We start from the raw sequence: 22,481 nt of genomic DNA, 5'->3' as shown, positions 1-22,481 counted from the left end.
TGATGTTTTAAAATATTCTTTAAAATTTTTAAATTGTTGTAATGTTTTAAAATTTTAGTTTTTGTTATAACTAATGTTTTATTCTCTGTTTTTATTTTTTTGTTAACTGCCTAGAGACGTGCGTTCTGGGCGGTATAAAAATATGTTGATTTTTTTAAAAATTTGCTGCAGAGACAGCTATAACCTTCAATTACATACACCAGGTTATCCAATATAATGACAACAGAACCCCCAGAACACATGAAGGTACCATATATTATAATATGAGAAAGAAAAAGATAGTTCAGTCACCAAGTGGCAATCACATGGAGTTCAGCAGCTAAATTAATCTGATCCATGTCCTGGAGAGAGAGAAAGAGCCAAAAGGGTTGCCATCTAGAATAAAATTGTGTCCTAGTCAAGTGAGGGTCTTGTTTTAAATCTGAGGCTATTTTGTCTTGGAGCATTAAGTCCCAGACTTTGGGAAACCAAATGGCATTTAAAACCAAGTTTTTAAAATTCTGCAAATCTCCCATCCAAGTAAAGGTGCACGGGTCTGCGGATGCAAAAATATCCTTCCCCTCAGAACTGACCAGTCAGAAATATTTCTGGGGCTGGATTTGAGGGAGGGGGGCAAAGTTATTACAAACAAAAGAAAAATAAAATCCAAACCCTCCACCCTCCTTAGCAGGGTGTCGCAGAAGAGTGGGGGCAATTTCCTTGTATTTCCCCAGGATCTACCATCCTAAGCTCTGTCCTTGGGGAAGAGCCGAAGGGATTCATTCTCAGCCACCTTTTCCTGCAGTTCTTCAAAAAGCTGGACTCTGGGAAGGATAATGTGGAAACATTGAACCTACGAAAGCGACGCCAAGCCAGGGACCAAAATAAGACGGCCAGCCGGAAGCCACCAGCCCAATGCAGCTCTGACCGCAGGAATAGGTTGCCTGCCAAGAAGGGGGCTCCAGCTAGCAGGAGAGAAGAACTCTGGTGCTTTTAAAGCTGGGGTCCAAGGTGGCTATCCAACAGGTGCAGCCTGCCTTGTCCTAGCAGGGCAAGGGTGCAAGACAGGGTATTTGCTAGCATTCCTGATGCAATGATCTAAAACCATTTGCTGGAGGCACTCTAGAGGTGTGGGAAACAGATTCGAGCAACGTTGGGGGGGGGGTGCGCCTATAAATGCAGCCATTAAAAGGAGGCTGCTGATGTGCCTCTGAATGATCTCTCAACCTGGTCTCAATCTTGGCTACAACTCCAAATCGTTCAGCAGCCTCACTCCTGGTGAACAGACGCAGTGGAATTGGCTACCCCAGAAGAAAAAGGTACATCTCCATATGAGTTGCTGTTCTGGGTCACCTCCTTCCAATCAGGAAGACAGGAGCATAGGAAGCTGTCATTTACTGACCCTTGGTCCATCTAGTTCAGTATTGTCTTCACAGACTGGCAGCAGCTTCTCCAAGGTTTCAGGCAGGAGTCTCTCTCAGCCCGATCTTGGAGATGCTGCCAAGGAGGGAACTTGGAACCTTCTGCTCTTCCCAGAGCGGCTCCATCCCCTAAGAAGGGGAATATCTCACCGTGCTCATACTTCTAGTCTCCCATTCATATGCAATCAGGGCAGACCCTGCTTAGCTAAGGGGACAAGTCATGCTTGCTACCACAAGACCAGGGACAGAACAATGACTTATGCAGAGACACAAATCATCCTTACTCTTATAGTCTCCCAGGCTGTGATTTTATAGAAGACATATTTGGAAGGAAGCCCCATTGGACTCAGTGGGCTTACTTGCAAATAAGCATGTATTTTTATTTTTTATTTTATATCCCGCTCTTCCTCCAAGGAGCCCAGAGCGGTGTATTACATACTTGAGTTTCTCTTTCACAACAACCCTGTGAAGTAGGTTAGGCTGAGAGAGAAGTGACTGGCCCAGAGTCACCCAGCTAGTCTCATGGCTGAATGGGGATTTGAACTCAGATCTCCCCAGTCCTAGTCCAGCACTCTAACTACTACGCCATGCTGGCTCACCATCCTAACCCCCTTTCCTTCATATTAATACTCAAACTGCTCGCTTGGGGGCTTCAACACCCTGCCAACCTTTTCTCTCCCTGCCTCTTGAGTTGATTCTGCCGGAAGGAGAGTGCTGCGGAACTCAAAACCTTGCTCACTTGTTTGTGATATTTTAATCGGGCCCGAAAATGGCATTGCCTTGCTGTGGCTTTTGAATCATTCTTTTAAAAAGGGATAAGTCACTTTAAGCTCCTGAAAGTTGCACTGCAATTCGGCAAACTAAAAAGCTGATTTTTAAATTTTTAAATGCTTAGCGGCACCAGCTTGCGTTTACTCGTTAGGAGGTGACACGCGCAACATTTTTGCATTATTGAATTTAAACCTATTTTGGGATTATACAAGGGTTGACTTAATAGATTCTGTACGATTGCGGTTTATAAATAGCTTTTTCACAGGGTAAAAAACCCCTGGCTGCTATATATACGCCCCTGACTCGGCAATGTACACAGCAGAACGAGAGCACGTGGAGTGTGGCTAATTTCTAGAGTGACAAAGAGTGAAAGTCTCAGTTTATTTTGGGGGTATATAAGTTCCCCCTTTTGTGTTTCCGGTCACAGAGGCCATCTCTGCTCGGCAAGCAGGGGGAGAGAGTTTCGGCAAAATTCTCCCCACCACCACCTCACCCAGCCTTGAAGAACAAACAAGCAAGCCTCCATGGTCAGAGGCAGTCTACCTCAGATTATCAAATGCTGGAAACAAAACAGGGGAGGTCTGCTGCCTTCGTGCCCTGCTTGTGGACATCCTGGGGAAATTTTAGCGGGGCCCGTGGTTTAATCCAGCAAGGCCATTTTTAGTGCGTAGGGTGGGGGAACTCACTGCCACAAGATGCAATAGTGGCCATGTTTTCAAAAAGGTTGAGGAAGTGTATGAAGGCTAGAGCAATCTAGGGCTATTTGTCACAATTGAGTCTCCACGTTCAGAGGCAGCCTAGCCCCAAATGCCAAATCTTCAGGACAAAATACAGCCACCACCCTCACACCCCACCTGCAAGTGCTTAAAGGTGAGGAGTCGGTGTCGACTCCTGGCACCCCAGAGCCCTGTGGTTTTCTCTGGTAGATTACAGGAGGGGTTTACTATTGCCTCCTCCTGCACAGTTTGAGATTATGCCTTTCAGCATCTTCCTATATCGCTGCTGCCCGATACAGTACCAGCTGGGATTCGAATCGGAGAGGCTGTTTAAACATGAAACAGAATTGATAAGCCAGGCCTGATCCTAGTAACATGCGTGCACGTACATGCGCACACGCACGCATGCGCACACACACACACACACACACACACACACACCACTTAATTTCAGGTTCTGAGAAGACAGTGCCAGGAAAACCTCCGAACTGTTAAATTAATTCTCTCTGCAGCTGAAATGCCTGGGTCTAAAGTTAGCAGCTCTGGGAAACTTTCCACCGCCGAAAGTGTCGTTCTCCTGAGGGCGAGGCCTTGCCGGAAATTAATTTCAGGTGGGGAGAAGGGAAGCCAGCGGAGAATTATTCGCTTATAACTCTCTCCATGGGGAAGAGGCAGGTATGAAACCTTGCTGGTACTGGGAGAGGACAGAACCCAGACCAGATCACACTCTGAATGTTGGATGGCCACAGAGCTAACCAGCTTCCATGTCTTTTAAAAGCGGTTTAGGCACACATTCATGTAGAGGGAGATTTTTTGAATGGCAGCCACTGTAGCTAAAGAACTGCCTTGCCCAGCAGCAGTCTACCTCAGAACACCAGATGCTGAGGAGGGATTACAGGAGAATGCTGCTGCCCTCGAGCCCTGTCTCATGGGCTTCCCAGAGACATCTTGCTTTCCACCGTTGGAAGCAGGATGCTTGGCTGATCCTGGAAAGTGGATGCCAGCAGGTTCCAATAGATCCATTGAAGGGCATGTGGAATCAGGGTTACTGGACTGGACCGATCCAGCAACCCCATTCCATATGCCTTTTGATGGGTCAGTCAGTGTCTATTAGCCACAGTAACTAAATAGAACCTCCCTGCACAGGTGCAGTCTACTCAGAACCCAGATGCTCAATGACAAGCAGGGACATTGCTTACCTTCCCTGCTCAGGAGCTTTCTGGAAGCATCTGGCTGTCCCCAATCAAAAACGGGATACAAACCTAGACCGAACTTCGGTCCGATCCTACCGGCTTCTTCTTATGTTATTAGTAGCTGTCCTCCACAACCCCAAGATCTCTTTCCAAGTTAGTTACTCTCCGTTCAGATTCTCCATCAGAATATAGGATTGTTATTCTTTTGCTCCGATATGCATCATCTTAGACGGATTTACAGGGAACTTTGTCTGTCGTATCGTTGTCGGTCCAGCCAGTTTCTTTCAGACATGGGGAAGTGACTTCATTTCCTGTGGTGGCATTACATGCAGCACCAGGCACCCCAATGGTGAAATATCCATTATATATTTTTAAGAGTTTGAGAGTGTGTTTGTGCGAAAGAAAGTCCTACGTCCCAATTACCTACAGACACCAAATTTTTGCATGCACAATCCTGCCACTGAAATTAGCCGGATGGACTTCTTTTTATATGGGAATATGCAGAGGGAAAGGGTTTTTTTTTTTTTTTTGTATTTTTAAAGGTTAAATTCTGACTATAATCCTCAGATTTTAACTGTTATTGTTCTGAACAGAGTTCTCACACTCAATAATCGGATCAATAATTCAAAAACAACAAGAGAAGCAGAAGACCTTTCTCATATTCAAGTCTACAATGATTCAAATTTGCCATCTATGGTAATGAATCAGTAAAGTGGACGCATGGAATAGCCTCCCCAGTAAGGTCCGCCTGGCTTTGTCACTTTCTTCTTTTAGACACCAGGTTAAAAAGACCTTTTCGTTCACCCAGGTCTTTTAAATTCAGGTTTTCAGATTTGGTCTGATTTTTAACTAATTTTAAAATGAGTTTTTGAGCTGCTTTGTATTGCATTTTGTGTTTTCTTTTCACCTCTTTTGTCTGTTATGATTTAATGTGTTATAAATTTTCAGCCTTCTTTCCAGTAGGCTTATGAGATCACCCGGCATTCTGTGTGTGTCTGTCTGTGTGTCCCCCACCATCAACTTCACAATGCCTAAACCAATATAAACCAAATTGGGTACAGTTGTAGAGACACAAAGGGACACCTCAATGGCGTAGTTTGTGATTATGCCATCCACCCTGATCCAAGGTGGTGGACACACGAACATTTGAGGTACAAGAGATCTAACTTGTGGACCTCGATTTGAACCAAATTTCGTCCAGTTGAAGAGATAGTGAAAGGAAAGTAGGCAGAATAGTTCTTACTAGAACAACTTGTTATTGTATATTTTAATCCCCTGTTGTGAGCAGACCAGAGAACAATTTGTTATGGGGCAGCTAACGAATAAAGATTAATTTATTATTATTTCTTGTTTACACAGTCAGACAGGTGTTATTGACTGGTTTGTTTTATCCAGACATCGAGTCCTTCCCAAGGACCTGGGATGGCTGAATTTTATCATCAATACTGTTGGTTATTATAGATATTGTCGCAAAATATAGGCTGTTCCCAGTAAAGCTGCTTTTTGTAATTGGCTGAGGGTGATTTCTGTGGCCCTGATGGTGTTGAGGTGCTCTTCAAGGTCTTTGGGTCTTTTTCTGCCACAGCCTTTCAATTTCAATTTGTAGATCTTTGTATTTGGTGATTTTTTTCTATTTCTTTTTCTTCTATTCTGCTATCCCCTGGTATTGCTATGTCGATTATTTTGACTTGTTTTTCTTTCTTCTCGACTACAAGTTATATCTGGTGTATTGTGAGGCAGATGTTTGTCTGTTTGTAGTCAGAAGTCCCATAATATTTTTACATCTTCATTTTCTTCAACTTTTTCAATTTTATGGTCCCACCAATGTTTGCCTACAGGTAGCTTGTATTTTTTGCAGATGTTCCAGTGTATCATCCCTGCTACTTTGTCATGCCTTTGTTTGTAGTCAGTCTGTGCGATCTTTTTACAACAGCTGATTAGGTGGTCCACGGTTTCATCTGCTTCTTTACAAAGGCAGCACTTATTTTCAATAATAATGATGATGATGATGATGATGATGTGAATGTTTGAAGTTGAAATCCTACAAATTTCATCACGATTCTTTTATTTCCCTTTCCCCAGCATGGTGCTAAAACATTCCATTGCGTATATTTAATTTCTTGAACTTCCTTATACTTGTAATTTACGTAAAATGACTTTGCCAGGTCAACGACAGGCCTCACCTGCTAATAAGAGCCTCCCCATCTCTGACAACGTTTAAAATGTCTTTAAAGACACACCTATTCACCCAGGCTTTTAATTAAATATTGTTTTAACAATTTTATCATCGTTAAAATGTTGTTTTAAAAATTTAAATTGCTGTAATGTTTTAACTTTTACTATGTCATTTATTTTGTTTTAACTACTGTTTTAAGGTTTTTTGTTGTCATTTATTTTAACTAATGTTTTAGCTTTTTGTTTTTTGTGAAGTTTGTTTTGGGTGGTATAGAAGTGTGTTAAATAAATAAATAATAAAAAAAACCTATATTTTAAATTGTTTTAATTGGTGCTGCGTTGTGTTTTAGATGGTGAACCACTGCATATGGGGAGGTGTAGAAATGTGCCAAATACATTATTAATTCTAGTAAGAAAAACAGCAATGTCTAGCTGTCTTTTCGCTCTGGGCAACCCCACTCCTACAGAATGTACTCTGAAAATCTAACCCATCCTGTCATACACAAGGATAAGCGTCAGCGGGGTGGAGATGACTCTGGAGATCGCATCCCAAGTACGAGTATTACAGATAGTTATTTAAAGTGGTCCCTAAATCCCCCAGAAATTTTTTTCTCACCCCTAAAAAAAATAAGAAGAAGAGGGATTGGATTATGGAAAGCAGATTTGAGATTAGCAATAGAAACTGTCTACTCCTGGGAAAGCCCGAGAAGATGGGAAGATTGGGGAAACCAATTAGTATATTTAAGATATCCTCCCCCCCCACCACCAACCCCTGCCAAATTAAGCACCAGAAGTGCTGCACCATCATCATCTCTCAAACGGGTTTTTAAAATAATTTCTCCCCATTTGTCCTTGAAGGAGATTTGAAGAGATGGTGCTGGTGGGAAAATCCCAGAAATTTTCACGCCACTCTCTCCGCACATGGGTCGGGTCTCTGAAAGAATCTGGTAAGGATGGAGAAAAAGGACAGAACAGTCCAGCCAAGAACTATCAAAGGAATCTGAGCGCCTTCTGTACAAGGGAAGGTTAAAAAACCCAGGGCTTTTGAAGTCAGGGAAAATGGCAACAAAGGAAAGAACAGGATAAAGATTTGTCAAATTAAGAATGGTCAGAGAGCATGGGTAGAGATAAATGTTTGGTCTGAGCCAGCAGCGCTCTTATTTGCTTTAATAATTTGGAATCAAACCTCCATGTTCCAAAGCAGCCTACCTCCGACCATCAAGTAAAACAATGAGGAAGGCCATGCTTTGCTTGCATGCTACTCAGAAACGTCTGTCTTGAAACGGCTGGAAGCGGGAGCTTGGACCACAGTCCTCCTTAAGAGTTCTATGAACATCTGTTAAATCAAACAAAACCTCCATGCACAGGGGCAATCTACCTCTGAATATAGATGCTGGAGATAAACACCAGGAGAAGGTTGCTGCTTTTGTGTTGTTCAAGACGGCTTCAGAGAGGTCTGCAGTTGGTCACTGTTGGAAACAGGATACTGGGGTAGACTTTTAGACCCATCCAGCAAGGCAATTTATTATGGTTTAAGGTCATCGGTTGAAGGTGGTGTGTGTGTGTGTGCGCCCGCGTGTCCGCATGTTAATAAATATAAATAAATTAAAAATAAAGCAATGACTCTGTTTCCTGAAAGTTCTCAAGATGAAGTCATCTGCATTTCCAGTACAAGCAGGTAAAATCAAAATACCAAAATGTGCATCTGAAATGCACCCAGGACTCAGTTTTTTGCACACACCTTCATCAAAGTTTCTTTGAGAAAGAAACTTTGTGAGGGGGGCAGATCCATTTTATTTTTGAGAAGGAGAGGAGGGTTGTCAATGCAAATTCCAGGAGAATTCTGGCCTGAACTCCTTGAAGGAGAGGGAGGATTAAAGTATCATCTTTGCAAGCTTAAGAACTAGAAACTTGAAAGGCAATCTGCCACAAATCTCTTTTGCCTTGAATACTCTGTATAAAGTAGAACCGTTATAGCACCTACTGTTCAAAAGCAAGCAAGGCAGAGGAGATTTCAGCGTCAGCTATACGCATGACAAACCTTCAGTCACCTTTTGAGGGCAGAGGTCAGAGCAACAGGTTCACACAATGTTGTCTCACACCCCTGTGGCATTTAGAGTTATGGTACAGAAGCACCGCAGAGAAACAGGGAGGCAAATCTGAACAAACAATAAAGGGGAAGTACTCATGACGTGTTCTGTGCAACAGAAGTGAAAATAAGTGTGTTTCGAAGACTCCACTAAAATTGGAACTGCAGGAGAAGCAGGCCAGGAAATCGATCAGACACATCAGAATATCCCTGCCCGATTCAGAGAGAAAATTCTTTTCTGTCCAGAACCCACACAAATCCAGACACACACACACTCCCCCTTGAAGACACGATCCTAGGCTCGTATCGCTTAGATACAGATGGGTCTTTGACTAAATCGGGGCTCATATTTGGTCTTCGTTTTCAGTCTCAGCATAGTAAGATGTGAAGTAAACACAGCTGAGAGTGTCTCTGGGCATGTGCAGAATGAAGCCCTCTCAGCACTAGTAGTGTGGGATTACTGCAGAGAATCTCCTCTAGAGAAACAGCTTCCCAGTTGGAAAGAGATGGTTTCAAACAGAGTCTAGTGCCAAAATCTCTTTTTGTAAGAAATGTCCTAGAAATGTCTAAGAAATTAGAATTTCTGAAGAGAGAACTTCTCCCCATCCAGCCTCAAAATCCGTGTGCATCTTGGCTTCTCCTCCTCCCCTGGCCCCCCCTTCAGATGCCATGTCCGGGATATTCCCCACACTCTGGACCCCAGACCCAGCCAAATGCAGAATCTCTCAGACTTAGGGTGTAAGCTTGATCTCATAAGATTCAGAACAAAGGGTCCAAAGACCTTGGAAAACTGAACATCCATCTCTCCATACCATGTCTCCAGTACCCAATTCTGTTTCACTTGCAACCATTTGGTCTGGAGTTCCTCAAGGTCCTCCTCAGGACCAGAGACCCCCCTTTGGATCCAAAGCCAAAAGTCTAAATCTTCTAGTCCCAGTCCCGGGCCAGGAAGCACCTTTAAAAGTAGTGACTCATATTTAGTAGGGGAAGAGCAAGCATCCCTTTTCAGCCCCACACAGGGTTCCCCCCCAGTGGTGCTGCTGGGGGCCTCTCTTTGTACTTCATTTTCATTTATAAGCCCCCGGGGGCAGGGGACTATTTTCTCATTCCTTTTGCTTCGTAAACTGCTCTGATAACTTTTGTTTGTTGAAAAGTTGTATCTAAATATTTTTGGTGATTCCCCCATCTTCTGCACCATGAACCAAAATCACATAACTCCAAACCCTCCATGTTCACACATCACCAATGGCCAAATGATTCAGAGCTGTAAGCCAAACACAGGCTGGAGAGGCAGAGTGGTGCATTGGTTAGATCTGGAGACCACAAAGGCAGCATGGTGTAGCGGTTAGTGTGCCACGCTAGCCTCGCAAAGGCCCAGGTTCAAATCCCCACCCTGCCCTGAAACTCACTGGGTGACCTTGGGCCTGTCCCTCTCTCTCAGCTAAACCTACATTGCAGGGTTGTTGTGAGAATAAAATTGATGGTAGGGGACGGGCGGGGGTGGGGGGAGAGAACGATCAAGTACACTGCCCTGAATTCCTTTGGGCTAAACACGCAACACACAAAATAAATAAACCTGAAAGTCACCCACGGCCTTTGGTACTCAGCAAGAAAAAAGTTCAATAAATGATCATTAATTATCAGCACCACCATCATAATCCTCATTCTTCTCTTGCTTGGAGCACTTTTTGTTGACAAGCAGCATACATATATATATTTGTACTAATAATTCAAAGCACCATTTTTAGCACATTAGAACTGCAAACTGAGCAAGTCAGAGCACCACAGAGGATCGTGAAAGCTAAATACTTCATAAATAATAGCAGATTTGAAGTTATATTGTTCAAAGTCCTGTAGTTTGTAAGAGAATCACTTTTGGAGCACTGAGGAAGAGGATTGTTTTTTCTATATATTTTCAGAAAAGGGGTTTTCTGTTCGAAAGAAGCAGGAGGAGGAATGGAAATAATTCAGAAAGTATTGGACTTCCCAGCAAACAGCTATTATAAGTAGCTGTTTTCCTTTGCTACACATGCCAGTATAAATTTTAAGAGTTTGCATTTATATTTAGAGGAGAAACTGTATCCAGAGACAACAGATCCTAACTAAGACTCATTAAATGCAACAATGGGACAAACTTCTCTATGTGATGACTAACTTCTCTTGTCAGTTTCAACAGTGCTTTGTCAGGATTCACTTTCCTTGGGCAGAGCAACAAATGGCATGCATTTGGCTTCTTTGTTAGTGCTTCTTTAAAAATCGCCATAAAATAATAACACCTCACAGACATGATCTGGTCACAATCCTCACAACAACCTTGCAAGGTAGCCCAGGATCATCATTCCCCCCCACCCCATATATTACAGGACAGGTGCGGATAGCACAGCCTGCCTCAGGCCACCCAAGCGCATTCCTGGCAGAGACTCGAACTGGGGACATTCCCAATCCGTAGCTCTGCCTCCCTCGGCCATGCCAGATTTTCAGGGGGATTAGCATAGGATCAATAATCGCTTTGGAAATCCGTGGGAAGGCGCTGTTTCTTACCACGGGCGGGCTGGGGCGACGAGCGCAGCCCTCTGAGCTTACACAGAGTGTTTTTCCAGCGACAGCCAGTCCTCGGGGGAAGAATTCGAGGCTTGAGGCGGGAGGCAGCCAAAGTTTGACAAATCAAAGTACTCCCCCCCAAAAAAAACCAACTTCCAGTTTTTCCTTCTTCTGCATCCCTTCCGAGCCAGCCCCATTCACCTTCCAGACCCACTTCTCCCCTGCGGGTTACCTGAGCTCAGGTGTGCAACCGGTCTTCTTTCCTTCCCTGCCAAGGAGGTCCGCCCTGCTGCCTTTCGGATTCACCAGCAGCCGCTCCCTCTTCCAAGTCCCGACAGGCGCAGCCCTCTCCGTGCAAGGACCATCGCATTAATTGCAAAATAATAATAATAATAATTTTTGCAAAAGTCCCTACAGCAAACAACACAGCCTCGCCTCGCGCTCGCTCTGAGCCGGAAGGCGCAGCCGGGCCTGGAAGGCTACTCTTTTGCATAGCCACACCCTCGCGCCTTCCTGATTGGGCTCGCCTTGCCGGCTTCTTTGCATGCAGAAGCTCATTGGCCCGCCCTACCAGGAAGCTTCTAGTCCCTAACTCGGAATATTCTCTTTTCACACGTTCACGGGGTGGGAGGGTAAAAGGTCCGTGGTGGAAAACAGAACCCCTTCCCCCAAAGAAACTATATTTTAAAGTTTTCTGTCTGTATATTTTAGTAAAGTACATAAAATGTAAAATAAAATAAAATAAAATAAAGGATTAAGAATACCATCGGTTTTTTAATCAGTTCGGTTTTGTATACCGCATTTCATCTGACGACCGCAAGCTGGTTTACAACGGTAAGGTAAGGTGAAGTGTGCCGTCAAGTCGGTGTCGACTCCTGGCGCCCACAGAGCCCTGTGGTTGTCTTTGGTAGAATACAGGAGGGGTTGGCCATTGCCTCCTCCCGCGCAGTGTGAGATGATGCCTTTCAGCATTTTTCCTATATCACTGCTGCCCGATATAGGTGATTCGAACCGGCAGCCTTCTGCTTATTAGTCAAGCATTTCCCTGCTGTGCCATTTAAGGTAGCTTTTACAACAGTCGTGACACAATATTAAAAAATAGGGCACAGCATTAAAAACCACAATATTAATCAATATATTATTGCTGTTGCTGTTGTTGTTATGCTATCTACACACAGTCTACCAGATGTTATTGACTGGATTTGGTAATGTAATTATTGGGCCCTTTCCAAAGGTCTAGGATAACTAAAGAAAAATTAAAGATAGTGTCATAGTAGTGTGACCTTCTGTAGTTGACATCATCATCATCATCATTAAAAAAAAAGGTCTCTAAAAATAAATATTGTACGGGTGTGTGTGTGGGAGGGAGAGAGAGTGAGCACCTTGGGATATACTTTTCTGAAAAGTGTTCTAGAAATGTAAGGATCCATTAAAAAAAATTCTAGATTGCCAATATAGCAATTATATGCAATATTAAGATTGCTACATTGCAAATATATCACAGTTAGATTACGATTACATCACCTGAAGAATTTAGGGTATCGTCTGAAGGCATACGATAAAATAAATCATAAAATAAAATAAAGAATTAAAGATGTAATAATGATGCAAATTGCTGCTTTAAAAAAAAGAATATTATTGGGAATGACATTCTTCCCATGCTGCAAGTGGAAAGGTGGCATAGAACTTTTAGTGCAAACTGGGAATTGACTCACACTTGAACCCAAGCCCCAAATCCTGTTTAAAACAAGATTCCCCCCCACCCCACACACACACCCAGTGAACCAGAATTCACTGGAAACCTAAAATCTCTGCCTTGAACCTAACCTAGAGTCAAACCCCTCAGCCCAAGACATGGAAACCGTTTGGTGTATGGTGTTTTATTTTCTTGATTTTATATTTATCTGCTGTGTGTATTTCATTTTATTTATTTATTTATTTATTTATTTAATGTATGTATATAATTTGTAGACCACCTCAAACTTCCGTCTCTGGGCAGTTTACAACATAAACCAAATTTAAAATGAAACCTTAAAACAATTTAAACCGAGGTCAAGTTAGAAAGCCTGGGTGGGGGAAAATGAGTCATTAGGGACTTTTAGAAAGTTGTCAGAGATGGGGAGGCTCTTTTTTCAGCAGGGAGTGCATTCCAAAGCCTCGGAGCAGCAAAGGAGAACGCCCGTCCCTGTATGGCCACCAAACGAGCCGGTGGCAACTGCAGATTAACCTCTCCAGATGATCTCAGTGGGCAGTGGGCTCATGGCGAAGAAGGCATTTTCTGATGCCCTAAGAACAGCCCAACAATGGTGCCACTGCCTCCCCTCCATTGCTTAACTGACAAGACATTAAGACTCAAGCAAATTATTTAATTATAACTTAATATTTATTTAAATTTTAAAAAGTTTTCTTCTAGATTTTTTAAAAGGTAAAACAAAACAGTTCCACTGCCTACAATTTCATATTTATAGCCACAACAGAAGGAATGATTGAGAAAAATATTTCTTCTTCAAGGTCAGACATCATAACAGATGACCATCTTTTCCGTGAATATTGTGTACTGCTCTTTACAGGAATCTTTCGCAAATCAATGACTTTTTACTCCTGATACATAGTTTAGTAGTTTCTCGACACTTTAGTCGCTCACCGAGCCAAAGAAAACGTTTTTTTAACAAGGCAGAGTAAAGTTGAACATGGCAGATCAAAACAATCACAAAAAATCGACTAAAGCGGAGTGTGGCAGTGAAATGCAAGGGAGCAAAAGAAATGCAAGGTGAAGGAACATTTAGCTAAAAGCATCAAGGGGAATAATAAAAACGTATTTAAATACATCAGAAGCAGGAAAGCTGCCAGGGAGGCAGTTGGACCACTAGACAATGAGGGAGTGAAAGGGATTAGGGGTGTGCATGAAGCGGTTCGCAGGTCATGTTAGAGGCCTGCAAACCGGTTCATAGGTGGCCCGGTCTGGCGGTCCAATGCTGGGGGGGGGTATTGCTTTAAGGGTGGCGGGGTTGTACTTACCCCTCCCACTGCTTTCCCCCCTCTGGCACTCCAGTTGTTAGGGAAATCTTTGGGGCGGCAGCATTCCTCCCTGCCGTCCCTGCCTCCTCGTTGCCTGCTAAAAGCGGAATTAACTATTGCACATGCGCCCACCACCGCATGCACCATGCCAAGATTCCCCTAAAAACTGAAGCCCCAGAGGGGGAAAAGCGGTGGGAGGGGTAAGTACAACCCCCCACCGCCCTTAAAGCAACACACACACCCAGCGTCGGACCGCGCATCCGCGGTCTGTGCACATCCCTAAAAGGGATTATTAAGGGGGATATGGAGGTTGCAGAGAAGATCAATGAGTTCTTTGTGTCCATCTTCATGGCAGAGGATATAGAGCATATACCTGTTCCTGAATGGAATTCAGGAACTATAATGCCCTTATACAAAATGATGGTGCGGCCACACCTGGGGTACTGCTACATTACAATTCTGGTCACCACATCTAAAAAAGGACATTGTAGAACTGGAAAAGATGCAGAAGAGGGCAACCCAGATGATCAGGGGCCTGGAGTACCTTTCTTATGAGGCAAGGCTACAACACCTGGGGCTTTCCAGTTTAGAAAAAAGACGACTGCAGGGAGACATGAGAGAGGTCTATAAAATCATGCATGGTGTGGAGGAAGTGGAGAGAGAGAAATTCTTCTCCCTCTCACATCACACTAGAACCAGGGGTCATCCCATGAAATTGATTGCTGGGAAATCTAGGACCAACAAACAGAAGTACTTTTTCAGACAACGCATAATCACAACTTGTGGAATTCTCTGCCACAAGATGTGGTGACAGCCAACAACTTGGAGGGCTTTAAGGGGGGTTTGGATCACTTCATGGAGGAGAGGTCTATCAACGGCTACTAGTTAGAGGGCTAAAGGCCACCTCCAGCCTCAAAGGCAGCATGCCTCTGAGTCCCAGTTGCAGGGGAGTCACAGCAGGAGGGAAGGCATGCCCCTTTCAACTCCTGCCTGTGGCTTCCAGCGGCATCAGGTGGGCCACTGTGCGAAACAGGATGCTGGACTACATAAGAACATAAGAACAGCCCTGCTGGATCAGGCCCAAGAAGGCCCATCTAGTCCAGCATCCTGTTTCGCACAGTGGCCCACCAGATGCCGCTGGAAGCCACAGGCAGGAGTTGAGGGCATGCCCTCTCTCCTGCCATTGCTCCCCTGCAACTCCTGCCATTGCTCCCCTGCAACTGACTAAATGGGCCTTGGGCCTGATCCAGCAGGGCTATTCTTATGTTCTTATGTTCAGTGAAAGAGTTAAGGGCATGATAGCTGGGGGAAAACTCTGTGGTGCCTCCCTTCCCTTGATGCCCTAAGCACGTGCTTGTTTTGCCTTATGGTTAATCCAGGGCTGTGTTTAGGACTTTATAGGTTATAACTAGCACCTTGTATTTTGCCCAGAAACTTATTAGCAGCCAGTGTAGCTCTTTCAACACAGGAGTAATATGGTCTCTCTGAAATGAGACCAACCTGGCTGCCGCGTTCTGAACCAACTGAAGTTTGAACCAACTACATACAAAGGCAGCCCCACATAGAGCACATTGCAGTAGTCAAGTCTGGAGGTGACCAGCAGTTGTACTATTGTTCTGAGGTCATTTATCTCAAGAAACGAATGCAGGTGGCTTAACAGCTGAAGCTGATAGAAAGAAAATTGTCTCCCAAGTTCCAACGCCACACAGGAAGTACCTCTGGTACTTACTGGATTCAGCCTCAGTTTGTTATCCCTCATCCAGCCCATCACTGCCTGCAGGCAGGCATTTAGGGAGGTTATGCCTTCTCCGGATGGTGTTAACATGGAGAAAAAGATTTGGATGTCATCAGCATACTGATAACACCCTGCACCAAATCCCCTGATGATGTCTCCCAGTGGTTTGATGTAGATGTTAAAAAGCATTAGAAACAGTATGGAACCCTGAGGGACACCATACAAAAGTTTAGATTTTGAAGAGCAACAGTCTACAAGGGACACCATCTGGAATCTGCTTGGGAGGTAGGAGCGGAACCACTGCAAAGCCGTGCCTCCTGTTCCCAATCCCCTCAGACACTCCAGAAGGATACTATGCTCGATAGCATCGAAAGCTGCCGAGAGATCAGATTTTGTTGGTGAAGGCCTTAGATCTAAAAAAATCAAAACGATTTCATTGAAGAAAGAAAACTATTATCAATCTCACAGGAAGGGGATTGAAAATAAAAATGCTAATATTATAATGCCCTTATACAAATCTACAGTGTGACCGCATCTGGAGTACTGCGTACAGTTCTGGTCACCGGATCTTAAGAAGGACGTTGTAGAACTGGGAAAGGTGCAGAAGAGGGCAACCCAGATGATCAGGGGCCTGGAGCACCTTCCTTACGAGGCAAGGCTACAATCCCTGGGGCTCTTTAGTTTAGAAAAAAGATGACTAAGGAGAGACATGATAGAAGTCCACAAAATCATGCATGGTGTGGAGAGAGATAATTTTTTCTCTTTCTTTCATAACAACTGAACCAGGGGTCATCTCATGAAACTGGTTGTGAGGAAATTTAGGACCAACAAAAGGAAGTACTTTTTCACACAGCACAACATTAATCTATGGAATTATCTGCCATGGGATGTGGTGATGGCCTGGATGGCTTTACTAGGGGCTTAGACAAATTCATGGAGGACAAGTCGATCAATGGCTACTAGTCTGAGGGCTATAGGCCAGCCTCAGAGGCAAGATGCCTCCGAATCCCAGTTGCAAGGGGAGCAACAGCAGGAGAGAGGGAAATTGATTGCTAGGAAATTTAGTACCAGCCAACCAAAGTATTTTTTCACAGAACGCATCGTCCACTTGTGGAATTCTCTGCCACAAGATGTAGTGACAGCCAACAACCTGGACAGCTTGAAGAGGGGTTTGCATCACTTCATGGAGGAGAGGTCTATCATCGGCTACTAGTCAGAGGGCTACAGGTCACCTCCAGTCTCAAAGGCAGGATGCCTCCGAGTACCAGGTGCAGGGGAGTCACAGCAGGAGAGAGGGCATGCCCTCAGCTCTTGCCTGTGGTCTTCCTGGAGGCACCTGGTGGGACATGATTTTGGACTAGTTGGGCCTTGGGCCTGATCCAACATGATTGCTGTTGTGTTCTTATGAATGGATTCAAGCAAGAGAATTAGATACTATTCAGCAAAAAAATTGAACCAAACCACTTCAAAGGGTCTGAACTGGTTTCCAAATTGGCTTTTAAAATTTTGTATCTGAGCTGCAAGATAGTGATGAACAAGAACCGGAACTGAAATCATATTTTTAAAATGGTTTCCTGAATACAAACAAACAAAAGAGATTTAAACAGTGCTGCCACCTTGCCAAAATGAAGCAGGTCTGAGTTTCATTGTCATCTGGCGGGTGGTATACCCCCTGGGGAACCCCGTTAAGCTGCACCTAATTCTACAGAAAGCACATGAAAAATGTACATGGAATTTACTTCCATGTAACCCAGCTAACCAGCTCATAGCCAGCCTAAACGTTTAGGGAGGGGATGCCCCCCCCCAAAGTGGGGGCCTGGCTTATCTGGCCTCCATCTGTGCTAAATGCAAGCAATGTTCAGTTATTCTAAAATTATTTGTTTATGGGGGAAGGGGGGGAGAAAATTAGGGGAGCAGGCCCATCCTAGCCACCCCCTGGCTGCAGGTCTCTGAAGTAATTTTCAGAAAATTCATTGGTGTCAGGCTTTGTTGATTTCATTTTGTGCTGTCAAAGGGAGTGAAATTAACAAGATTTTTTCTGAGATCACTATGTCTGCGTGTCTGCTAATATCTTTTGTGTTTATTGTCCAGTGCAAACCAGATTCACAGCATACGTGTGATGGAGTCCTCGGGAACCCTGACAGGGGATGTTTTTTCTTTTTGTTTTTTTTGGTTTGGTCAATCCACCATCTTGGTTCAAGATGGCGGCCACTCAAAGTATATGCAACACCCCTTTGCAACTGATGTGTTGACAATTGGATACATACCAAATCCACAGCATGTGGGAAAGGGTCTAAGGAGACCCTGATGGAGGTATTTTCCCCTGGTCTGCCATCTTGTTTCAAGATGGCGGCCACTCGAATATAGGCACCACCCTTTCATAACCCATGTGCTGGCAGCAGAGGCGTAACTAGGGAAAACAGTGCCCGGGGCAAGCACTGAAATGTCGCCCCCCCCCCCACCGCGCCCCCCGCCCCCCCAACATAGTACATTATACTTAGGTTTTTCCTCACAAGCGCCCGCCGCCGCTGCCAAGCCAGGCCACTGACTGGCTGCCAGGTGCCAGCAAAGCAATGCGGGGGGCGCAGGCGGCGTGGAAGGGACCGCTCATGGGGAAGGGGACACCAACGCGCTCCCTTAACTGCTGCAGCACTGCTGCACTAAGCAGGAAACATTTGTATTAACAAAATTTTTTAAAAAAATTAAAAAAAATTGGTCATGATGGCGCCCCCCATGTGACCAGAAAAGATGGCGCCCGGGGCACGTGCCCCCCCTGCCCCCCCTATAGTTACACCTCTGGCTGGCAGTCAGATACAAACCAAATTTGCATGGGTAAGAGTCACCTTGTTTAAAGAAGAAAAGGTCAGCTCTGTTCGTTCTGCTTCAAACTACTGGTTTTTAAATTGAGCTGTGGTTATAGAGCACCCTGGAGTGGGTGGGGCAGGCAGGGGACACCCAACCTTGGAAAATAATTATTCATAAAAATTGTTTTCAGGGGGAGACATACCCAAAATGGCTTCATTGTCTCTGAAATGGGAGGTGGCACCATTTTTGATGTACAGTTTTACTGCACTGAAAGGGGATCCAGGCACGGCTTAGCCATTTTTCAGTTCCATGGATCGCCACCTAAGGATGCTTCAAGCAGTGTGCCCCTGAGGACGTGCAGAGTGCCTTGCATCCTGACAGCCGTGGAGCCAGTCGAACGGTGGCCTGGGTCTGGCCCCGTTTGGCGGCCCCCTCCAGATACACCCGTGCACATGATGTCACATGCACCGGGGGGTGGGGGCGGTGGCTCAGTCTCCGGAGGAGCCCAGAGCGAACTCCCCCTCCCTCCCTGGTTACTGAGAGCCCGGGCAAACTCTCCGTCTATTATTTCAGGCAGCGTCGGCTGCCCGATAGGACATTTTCCCTTTTCTCTCCCTCCTGACATGGGAAGGGTGAGCTTCTCACTCCCATGTTACAAAGCCCTAGTTTCTGCAGTTTCTGCAGCCTTTGATGTTCTGTGCTAGGGTCCCCCTGGCACATGCCAGAACTCGACCTGGGCTACTGGCCCACTCCTTCTGGTGGGAAGAACGCCACCCTTTGCCTCCTGAGAGGCACATAGGAACATAGGAAGCTGCCATACACTGAGTCAGACCCTTGGTCTATCTAGCTCAGTATTGTCTTCACAGACTGGCAGCGGCTTCTCCAAGGCTGCAGGCAGGAATCTCTCTCAGCCCTCTCTTGGAGATGCTGCCAAGGAGGGAACTTGGAACCTTCTGCTCTTCCCAGAGTAGCTCCATCTCCTGAGAGGAATCTCTTACAGTGCTCACACTTCTAGTCTCCCATTCAAATGCAACCAGGGCGGGCCCTGCTTAGCTAAGGGGACAAGTCATGCTTGCGACCACAAGACCAGCTCTCCTCTCTGCAGGACACATGCAGGGCAGATGTGAATTTTAAAGATGGGCGAGGGGGAGAGTCTTCCAAAGAAGAGGGGCGGCCACAGAGAAGGCCCTCCTACGGGGCCCAGGGCCCATGCACCACACCAGTGTTATGAATCCCCAAACTTCAGTTTGTTTTGATCAGCTAGGTGTAATGTTAGGAAGAAGTCCTGGTTCAAATCTCACCCGAGTTTAGCAAACAAATAATGAATAGTCATAAAGATTTTATTTTATTTTATTTTATTTATTGTTGAATTTATATACCACCTTTCATTAAAACAATCACAAGGCAGTTCACATAGAAAAAGTTAAAACAAGACTATAAAAATTACACTATTAAAGTATTATGCTAAAATATAGAAACAGATCTAATTTAAAAAATTTAAAATCCTCTCTCTCTCTCTCACACACACACACACACACAATCTCTCTGATCGATCTCCAAGCAGTTGCTGGATTCACCATCCTTGGAGAATGAGACCTTTGGATCCCCCTGGAGAGAAGTTTGTGTTTACTGCGGGAGCTGAAGGGGAACCTGATGCAACCCAGAGCCTCCAGTTACATGATCCAGCGACAGCAGCAGAGGACCAAGCGGCCGCCTAGAGAGAGCTCTGTGGAGATGGCACCTTCCCTGATTGTTAGCTGAGGTGCTGTGCCGTCCAGGTTGATGCAGCAGGCCGGCCAGCGTCGATGAAGCCTGTTGCTCAGAATACCACCCTACCCATCTAGATAGAGGGAGGGAGGGAGGAAATAGACAGACAGAAGAGGAAGAAAACAGACAGATTGACGGATGTGCAAAGAAAGAAAGAAAGAAAGAAAGAAAGAAAGAAAGAAAGAAAGAAAAGAAGATGATACAGATAATAAGATATCCCTGCTTATAAATCAACAGTAGAGCCAAAGCAATACACTAATAATGATTCACTTAACACCTACAATTTAGCTGTTAAGAGGGAGGCATGGTCACAAAGACGAGGGAGGGAGGGAGGTGTGGGGGAGAGAGAGACATGTTAACAGGCATGGTTGAACTATGAGCTACAAGCTAGGGAAGAGACTCCCTCCCCGCCGCCCCATCTGCTGCACTAATGACCGTGAGGGCTTGCCTCTTCTGCAACACAGCTTGCCTCTTTGGCAATGAACACGGAGACTTCCCAGGCACTGTGGGCTGCATGAGCCATGGCCCTTGAGTTCTGTGCGTGCATAACGTTCTCGGATCGTGGCCCATAAAGGACAAAGAGTGGCTCTTTGCCTTTCCCCCTTTCTCTGGGAGCAATTAAGATTAGCAATTAAGGCATTAGGATTAGTTCATTAACACCCCATTAATTGCATGCCACCGCAGCCATCTCTGCATCGGGAAGATTTAGCTGTTGCCGCAGTCCCTGGACGGACGTGACTTTGTCTTGTCGGAGGACATGCCACTAAGTTGGAGGCCCCTCTAGGCCCCGTGGCAGGCTGACAGTTTGTTTCTGTAGGGGGGGAATGGGGGGGGGGCGTAGGCTTCCGGGAAACAGCTCAAATCCAAAGAGATGCTGCAGGAAGTATGTAATAAATGCAATGAGTGGAGAGAGGTTGAAACAGGAATTCAATGAATTCCTGGAAGATAGGGCAATCTTGTTCATGGCAGTCGAGATGGAGCCTCCATGTTTAGAGGCAGTAGACCCTGGAATACCAGTTGCTGGGGAAAGCAACAGCAGAGAAATCTCTTGCCTTCCTGCCCTGCTTGGGGGCTTTCTGGAGGCCTCTACCCATCCCCGTTGGAAACAGAGTGCTAGGCTAGAGGGACCTTTAACCTAATCCAATTGGGCTGTTCTTATAGTGGACATGTCTATCAACAGCCATGAGTCATGCTGACTAAATGGAACTTCCATAGGCAGAAGCAGTCTACCACTGAATAACTAGCTAATGGGGACAGGTGCCCCAGAGAGAACATTTTTGAATGCTTGTGGGTGGGGTGGGGGGGGAGAAGAATACACAAAAATGATTGAAAGTCTCAATGCATTCCCCTCCCCATCAAGTGAGATCAGACCAAATGCATTCCCCAGGCATCAGACCAAAGTGACTTCAGGCAGTTGCCTCCAGGAAGCCCACAAGCAAGACACAAAGGCAACAAACCCCCCTCTCATTTGTCTACCAGCAGCTGATATTCAGAGGTAGACTGCCCCTGAATATGAAGGTTCCACTCTAGAAACTGAGAAATACAACAATGGAGGATTCTCGGTGCATCACTTCCACTTGGGACGCAAGACTAGGTTGTTCAAACTCCAAAATCTGGGGAGAGATAAGAATTTTACAGGTAACTTGCAAGCACATGTTTCCGCTGATTCTCTGGGCTGGCTTTGCGTCTGAGGTTTTCCCTGTTGAGATTGGTCTGATGTCCGTGTGTGTTGTTGACAGCAGCGGAAAAGGTTTGGCTCCCTCTTGAGGACATAAGCAGACCCACATCATCAAACTGTCCCACTGATCTACCGCCCTCCCCTCCCCAAACTCACCCCACTATCAACGCTGGTGATACTTTTAACTTTCTAAAAGACACTTTTAACTCTTGTAAAAAAAAACCCGCCTCCAGTCTGGAACCCACATGCCCGTGATGTGGGAACAGCAAATCCCAGGCGGCCAAGTGGCCTCAAGATCCCAGACAGACCCACATGCCAAAGTCAACAGCATTTTTCAGAATGAGACCCTTGCTCCCCGTCTTCCTTGGGCCAAAGCAGACGATGACCAGCTGGCATCACCCACGCAAAAGACACAGCGGGCATCTTCCGCCTCTGCGGTCCGGATGAGAAAGTTGCTGGCTTAACTCCCATGGGGCTGTCTAGGATGCCAGCCTGGAGAAACGCAATGAACTTCCTTCCTGGTTTGCGCCAAAGACATGGGCTAGTGATAGTGGTCTCACCACTTGAGACCAGCGCCCCAACAAATTGGCCCA

At 45.4% G+C, this 22,481-nt stretch overlaps 1 protein-coding gene across 5 annotated transcripts in view; it reads right to left on the bottom strand.

Moving 5' to 3' along the window:
• MEF2B (myocyte enhancer factor 2B) overlaps positions 1–11,325 on the bottom strand; it is a 32,387-nt gene extending 21,062 nt beyond the window's left edge. For 3 of the 5 annotated variants that reach the window (XM_053289546.1, XM_053289544.1, XM_053289553.1), the window contains exon 1: positions 11,118–11,325. The gene's annotated coding sequence lies outside the window, so the exon portion shown is untranslated. Of the gene's footprint in view, positions 1–4,086; positions 4,315–11,117 lie in introns of those variants that run through there. The other 2 variants (XM_053289547.1, XM_053289549.1) reach the window with 2 other exon arrangements.
• Between the last annotated feature and the right edge of the window lie 11,156 nt (positions 11,326–22,481).

This window comes from Hemicordylus capensis, chromosome 2, assembly GCF_027244095.1.
Source record: "Hemicordylus capensis ecotype Gifberg chromosome 2, rHemCap1.1.pri, whole genome shotgun sequence".
NCBI classification, from domain to species: Eukaryota; Metazoa; Chordata; class Lepidosauria; order Squamata; family Cordylidae; genus Hemicordylus; species Hemicordylus capensis.
This window is presented reverse-complemented; position numbering and strand designations above follow the sequence as displayed.